Consider the following 7,872-nt stretch of genomic DNA (forward strand, 5'->3'; position numbering starts at 1 on the left):
TTCTTTGCAATTAAGCATGCCTTAAATCCCAACCGTAACTTCTACAGCTGTTTGACTTACTCCAGAGAAAACCCACCGGGGTTCCAAGGATGAGGAAACCACTTAAACCACTCCAGCTGTTGAGGCGTCTGCCTGTTCATTTCTGCTTCCTGGGAGGTTAGATCCCATTGAGTTCAATGGATCGGACTCTTCCCCATCAACAAGGTTCCCCCCGGCTGTGAAATGTCCCACCGCCATCCCTGGTCCTTGAATACCCCTCGGCCGCCCAGATCTTAAATCGAAGACGAAGTCAACATCCCATCCAATCTATCCAAAACCCAACATAGCGATGAAAGCAAACTTTTACAACAGCCCTACAACGAAAGAAAGCCCCAACCTCAAGGAATGGAAAGATGGAGAAAGAGATCCGATGGGATGGTGGGGGAGTGGGGGAAGAGAAAAGGTAGCAAGGAAGTTGAGTTCGTTTCAGCACTATGGATAGCATCCCCATCCAAAACGAACCTAACAACCCGGGACATCAAAGCTCAAAAATCCCCTTAATACAGGGAGAATTATCAGCACCTTTGAAAACGCTCAAAGTACCGGACGAGGGGGATCTCCGCTTCGTCTCCTCCCATGATCCTGCGGGATCCTTCGGGAGCTACCGCTCGGGAGGTATATGTGTGTATGGGGGAGAGAGAGAGAGATTTCGGGGCGAAACGGCCTTGGCACGCCGTTTCAGCACCAAGGACAGCTCCGGATGCGGCTCCCTCGTTGTCCCGCTTTCTCCACCAAGCCTCGCGTGGGAAACCTTCCAAACTCGCTGCCACTTTCCTTTGCAATTTCTTTTTTCTTCTCCACTTCCTCTATCTTTCCCCTGTGTGTGCGTGTGTGTGTGTGTCTTTTTTAAAAATTTATTTATTTTAACTGAGATCCCGAGCCCACGTGCCCCGCAGGCCCCCTCCGGATTGGCCGGCTGTCTTTTAGGGTGACGTCACGCGTGCCACCCGGACTGAGAAAACTTGATCGCTCCTCGGTTTGATTAAAACAGACATTGAATTAATTACAGCGCGGATCCGACTGTTAACGGGCGATTGCTGCTCTGTTTGCTATCATTACGTCGCTGATGAAGTTTTAAATGGGGTTATTAGCAATATGGGGTGGGAGGCGAGGGGAAAGGAGGAGGAGGAGGAGGAGGAGGAGGAGGAAGGAGGAGAAGAAGAAGAAGAAGAAGAAGAAGAAGAAGAAGAAGAAGAAGAAGAAGAAGAAGAAGAAGAAGAAGAAGAAGAATGATGTTTAGTTCTCGAAAAGTGAGATTATTTTCTCTTTTCTTAGCCCTGGCAGGGAAAACTAGATTGTTAAAAAGCCTTACAGCACCTGGTGATAAAGATCTTTACTTTTAATTTTTTTTTTTTTAAAAGGAAAATATGAAGGGGAGAAAAGTGCTGGGAAGACCAGCGGACATTAAAAACGCGAGAAAGTAAACTCTGAAATTGTTCTAGCAAAGAGTCTTTCATTTCTCCCCTCCGTATACAAAAACCTTCTCTTCCACCACCCATTCCTCCTTGCCTTTTCTTTATCTTATTTAACAACAACAAAAAAATCACGATTTTTCCTGGAATTTTAAAGCTCTTCCCCTTCTTTTAGGAAAAGCCTCTTTGTTGACTTGCAAGTAAGTTCAACAGAATTTAATGTGCAATTCAGGTTTCGCCAAAGGACATTTTTACACAACAATTAAAGGACACATCAAATCCTAGCCCAGAATAAAAATTCTTCCACGGCATCTACTAGGCATCAACCCCTCCTCTCGCTTGGCAATATTTCAATAGGAATCTTTAAAAGCAAATAAACTGGGCATTTGACCCCCAATGTTGAACGTCTGAAGGCAACCCAGATCAACAAGCCAGAAATTCGATTCCACAACCCGAATTTGGGGCACAGTGATCTGTCGGTTACAGCGCATTGAGACCATTGTGCCTTTTCCATCTGGAGGGGCCCAAACCGGTGGGGGGAAAAATGTAAAGCCGGCGTCTCCAGTCTACGAGACCCCCAGAAAAAAAGGATGGTTTTTGTAAGGCTAATTTTGGCTCTGGGGTTTTTAAAGACCTGAAGCCAGTAGAGAGATGGAAAGGAGGTTTTACTCAGGAGTAAGTGGAAGAGAAGAAAAGGAAAGAAGGGAAAAGTCTGGTTTATGTTATATTTCGGAAGGGACAAGGGTGGGAAGATTAGATAGATAGATAGATAGATAGATAGATAGATAGATAGATAGATAGATAGATAGATAGAGATAGCTAGCTAGCTAGCTAGAGATAGAGATAGAGATAGATGGAAATATAGACAGACAGACAGACAGACAGACAGACAGACAGATAAATAGACACAGACAGACACAGGCAGACAGACAGACAGAGAGAATTTCAAGTCACCAGATTAAAAAACGGGGACAATGAATACCTTCCAGGTCTGGAGGTATTCAAACTTTGACAATGAAATGATTACTCAGAGTAGAGAGAAGTTAGGGGGGGAAAAGAGCCCAGGAGTTGGGCAGCCACAGGAAAACTGAAAGAATAATAAGGTGGGCCAAAAATGTCCAATCCAGTCTAAACATTTGGCTGAGTGGGTGTGTGTGTGATGTCCAACTATAATAATAATAATAATTTGAAAATGCTGGAGGGAGAAAGGAGATTCCAGGTGGATTTCCTGCAGCCTTCGGGCACAAATCGTCCCCTTTTTTAAAAAAAAGGGAAAAAAATCAGAAAACCAGCAAATCACCCTTCTTTTCATCCAATCCTGCCTATGCACAACGACACACACTGCAAAATACGCACCGGGTAGCAAAAGAGACCCTCCAAAGGGTCTCCTAAACCCAAAGCAAAGTCCCCCTGCCTGCCCCCGAAGGATTTCAATTCAATTCACAAGTTTGCAAGGATAATACGGGGGGGTGGGTGGGTGTCGTTGGTTGTCATTGTTATTGTAAAAACCGCACCGAGAAATTTGAATTAAGTGGCAGTGACCAGAGAAGACACCTACTAAAAATTAATAAGACTTAGGGGAGGGGGTCTTTCAGCCCCTTCCTTTTTTAGGGATAGGGTATTCTATTCCCCTCCCCAGCTGCGTCTGTCGCTCCACAGTTTTGTTAGAAATTGTCTTCAAGAGGTCTCCCCCCCTCCCCAAGAGGCCTTCCCCCTCCCCCCCCATGGGAATTTTTTGTCACTGAAGCGGTAGAAGACTGCCTTGCTTGAAGCCCCTCACTCTTTTGGGGAAGGTGGAGGTAGGGCTGGGAAGGAAGGGAGGGAGGAAAGGAGGAAGGAAGGGTTAGGAGAAAAATACCGAAGATTGAAAGAAAGAGAATGAGGCTGACGGTGAATGAGAGAAAGGATGGAAGGAGAAAGGGAAGGAAGGAAGAGAGGGAGGGAGGGTGGGTTAAGAGAGATAAAATAGGAAGATTGAAAGAGAGTAAGAGAAAGATTAGGAGGGAACGAAAAAAAGAATGATGGGAGGGATGAAAAGAAGGAAGGAAGGAAGGAAGGAAGGAAGGAAGGAAGGAGGAAGGAAGGAGATGAAATAAATAAGTTCTATATTAACCTGCTTTGGATGGCTGTGATTATTACTGTCTTCTTGGAATTGTTTTCCTTCCTTCCTTCCTTCCTTCCTTCCTTCCTTCCTTCCTTCCTTCCTTCCTTCCTTCCTTTCCCTCTCCCTTTCTCATTTTCTTTCTTCTACTTTCTTCCAATCTCTTTTTCCTTCTCTTTCATTCTGCCTTTCCTCTCTTCCTACCTTTTCCTCTCCCTCTCTTTCCCTTCTCTCCTGCCTTCCCCCCATCTTCGTCTCTTTCCCTTTGCGAACAATCCTTCTTCTTCTCTCTCTCTCTCTCTCTCTCTCCCTCCCTCACCCCCCCTACTCTCTGCCCCCCCCTTTCCTTTTGACTCAGCAGCTTGTAAGCGGGGCCGGGAAGGTGCTTTCCCTGCGGGGAGTTTGCACAGCTCCCATCTGAAGTCAAGGCCGGTTGCAAGCTGTCAGAGAACAACTGGGGAGTGGGGGTGGGAGAAGAGTTGTGGTGAGAGTTGGGGGGAGGAAGAGGGAGAGGCGGGACCAAAGCCAGACCTCAACTAAAGTTTCTAATCTGACTTGATTCTCCTCTTTACGCTTTTCGCTCAACAACAACAAAAAAAAAGTCTAAAAAGGAAAGTGCATAAACAGAAAAGGGGACACGGTGGCTCAGTGGCTAAGATGCTGAGCTTGTCGATCGAAAAGTTCGAATCCCTTAGTGCCACGTAACGGGGTGAGCTCCCGTCCCTTGTCCCAGCTTCTGCCAACCTAGCAGTTCGAAAGCAGGTAAAAAATGCAAGTAGAAAAACTGCACCACGGCGGGATGGGGGACTTTTTGCCCTCCCCAGGCTCCAAAGACTTTCCTCGAGCCTCCAGGAGGGCGAAAACAGCCTCCCCAGGCTCCGGAGGCCCTCTGGAGTCCAGAAACGGCCCTTCCTGAACTTCCGGTAGGCCCATTTTACGCCCTCTCCGAGCCTCTGCATGTGCCCTGCACTTACCAGCACCCAAAATGGGGATTCCTGAGGGGGGAGGGGTGGGCGGGGCCAGCCAGGAGTAGGATTTGGGTTTTCTCCGAACTGCACAGAATCTTAGCTAGAGGTTCTCCCGAACCCCCAGCAGCTCACCCCTGACTGCAACCGTCATAAATATGAGACAATGGCCAAGCGTCTGAATTTTTGATCGCGTGACCAAGCGGATGGGGCAGTCGTTTGTCTGGAATGGTCTAGAAGCTTCTACACGAGCAGGCGGTTGGATTAGAAGACCTCCAAGGTCCCTTCCAACTGTGTCCTTCAAACACCGAAATCAAAATCTTATTGCAATGACCTGTAATTACAGAAATCCCTATAATTTAGAAGAGTTTAGGAATCTCAGGAGCAGATTTCATATTGGGTTGTGCTGCGCCGCATTATCATAATGTAACAGTCAATCTCGCAATTGACAACCTCACAATTAGCCTGTTGCAATTCTCCGCCCCGGCAATGCAGAGATAGCCTGGAGGTTAGAAAATATTTAAACTTGATTTCCTCCCACCCCCCACCCCCACCCCCAACGTCACCCTAAATGCTAATGAACAGGAATGCATTCCTGTTCTCCGTCCTGCTCAACAGTCTTTCTTTTCCTGGAGAAATGTTGATAGGATCTTAAGTTCAGCTTTAATTGTGTTTTGCTGGTCTGAGTTTATACATTTATACGCCATGAGCCGCGGTGGCGCAGTGGTTAGAGGGCGGTACTGCAGGCTATTTCTGCTGCCTGCAATTTGGCAGTTCAAATCTCACCAGGTTCAAGGTTGGCTCAGCCTTCCGTCCTTCCGAGGTGGGTGAAACGAGGAGCCAAATAGTTGGGGGCAAGAGGCTGACTCTGTAAACCGCTTAGAGAGGGCTGGAAAGCATTGTGAAGCGGTAGATAAGTCTAACTGCTATTGCTAGTCCTTCCTTCCTTCCTTCCTTCCTTCCTTCCTTCCTTCCTTCCTTCCTTCCTTCCTTCCTTCCTTCCATCCTTCCTTCCTTCCATCCATGGTGTGCAGTGGTTAGAATGCAGTATTGCAGGCTAACTTTACCGAGTTCGAATCTCATCAGGCTCAAGGTTGACTCAGCCTTCCATCCTTCCGAGGTCGGTAAAATGAGGACCCAGATGGTTGGGGGCAATAGGTTGACTCTGTAAACTGCTTAGAGAGGGCTGTAAAACACTGTGAAGTGGTATATAAGTCTAAGGGCTATTGCTGTTGCTTGCTTCCTTCCTTCCTTCCCTCCTTCTCTTCTTCTAAGTTCCTTCCTTCCTTTCTCTTCTTCCAACTTTCTTCCTCCTTCCCTCCCTTCTTCTTCTCAAAAAAAAAAAAAACAACAACAACTCAAAGGTTACACAATGAATTGAATACCTGAATAAGACCTTCCAATTCCATATTCTGACATTCTGATCTCTATATTTCAACGGATTTAGGTTCAAAAGCATAGGAAAGTGTTTTACGCCAATAGGACTGTCAAGTAGTCTTCAGGCATTCAAGCAACTTCTTGGATCATTTGAAAAGGCAGAACTTTCACCTGTGGTGTACCCTACAAGTACATAACCCAACTAGCCATTCATACTTGCAAAGTCCCCTTTTCTCCTGGTCTTTCCTTTTCAAGAAAGACGAGGGAGATGCTCCTCAAATCTTTGGATGTGCTTCTCCCCGTTTCAGGGATCACCTTAATTTGTTTTGATATGTTCAAATGTTGGAGGGGAAGAGAAGTCAAAAGCCATCAACGTGAAGGAAGGAACCAAGAGAGAAAAAGTGGAAGGCCGAGAGGAAGTAATAGAATCAAGATTATGTGAAAATAGAATCAAATAAATAAATAGAATCAAGATCACAGGAAGTGTTAATACCACTTTATAATGCCTTGGTAAGTATTCCACACTTGGAATCCTGCATTCAGTTTTGGTCGCCACAATGCAAAAAAGATGTTGAGACTCTGGAAAAAATGCAGAGAAGAGCAACAAAGAGGATGAGGGGACTGGAGGCTAAAACATATGAAGAACGGTTGCAGGAACTGGGTATGCCTAGTTTAATGAAAAGAAGGACCAGGGGAGACATGATAGCAGTCTTCCAATATCTCAGGGGCTGCCCCAAAGAAGAGGCAGTCAAGCTATTCTCCAAAGCCCCTGAGGGCAGGACAAGAAGCAATGGGTGGAAACTCATCAAGGAGAGAAGCAACTTAGAACTAAGGAGAAATTTCCTGACAGTTAGAACAATTAATCCGTGGAACAACTTGCCTCCAGAAGTTGTAAATGCTCCAACACTGGAAGTTTTTAAGAAGATGTTGGATAACCATTTGTCTGAACTGGTGTAGGGTTTCCTGCCTAAGCAGGGGGTTGGACTAGAAGACCTCCAAGGTCCCTTCCAACTCTTGTTATTCTATATTTTGGTTTAGCTAGATTGCTTCTTCTCACTTCCCGAAGAAGACGTGGGATGGGAAGAGATCGGTCAGCCAAGTCCTTCACGAGGGCTCTCAGAATTGCCAGTGGGTGTCACTCTAAGATAAGAAGCATCCATGCCAAAAGGAGAAGGGAGTGGGGAAAAAAACACATTTGGAAAAAGAAGAAGGAGATAAGGCTACATGATGAAATTTCAAAAAAAAAGGGCGCTCTTGCAAAGCATGAAAGAATCCAATGTTGGAAGCCATCTGACCTTGACTTCCTGCATTCATACAAACATTCAAGCTGCGTTGGCACATGGTTGGCAAGTTGTGGTTTGGTGTGTGTGTGTGAGAGAGAGAGGCAAACTCGAGTTTATAGCTCAAGGCATTTACAAGCCCCCGCCCCCAGTTGATTTGCTGACCACGTTTAACGGATCTTAAGGAGGTCATCTGAAAGTCCTCTAACTAAGGATTGATGGTCTAACCCAGCAGTTCTCAACCTGTGGCTTCTGACCCCTGGGAGATCCGTGATGTTGTCACAGGGGGTTCACGAAATAGTAGAATCATTAAAGAAAGGATGCAAAATGAAAGGCAAATGACAAAAAAAAATTAAAACATTTAAAAAATGATTTTAAATAATTAAATTGAATGGTGGAATTGTCCTGCAGTGAGTTTGCCCACAGTGAGTTGGCTGTGGTCAGTTGTCCTACTCCGGACACGAAATGTATTCCCACTTGCTCCTGGGGAGGAAAGCTATGGCAAATCTAGACAGCCTACTAAAAAGCAGAGACATCACCCTGCCAACAAAAGTGCGTATAGTCAAGGCGATGGTTTTCCCAGTTGCAATGGATGGCTGTGAAAGTTGGACCATAAGGAAGGCTGAGCGCCCAAGAGTGGAGGCCTTTGAACTCTGGGGCTGGAGAAGACTCCTGCGAGTCCCTTGGACTGCAAGGTC

This window comes from Pituophis catenifer, unplaced genomic scaffold, assembly GCF_029215685.1.
Source record: "Pituophis catenifer annectens isolate HBS135680 unplaced genomic scaffold, rPitCat1.0.hap2 SCAF_17, whole genome shotgun sequence".
Lineage (NCBI taxonomy): Eukaryota > Metazoa > Chordata > Lepidosauria > Squamata > Colubridae > Pituophis > Pituophis catenifer.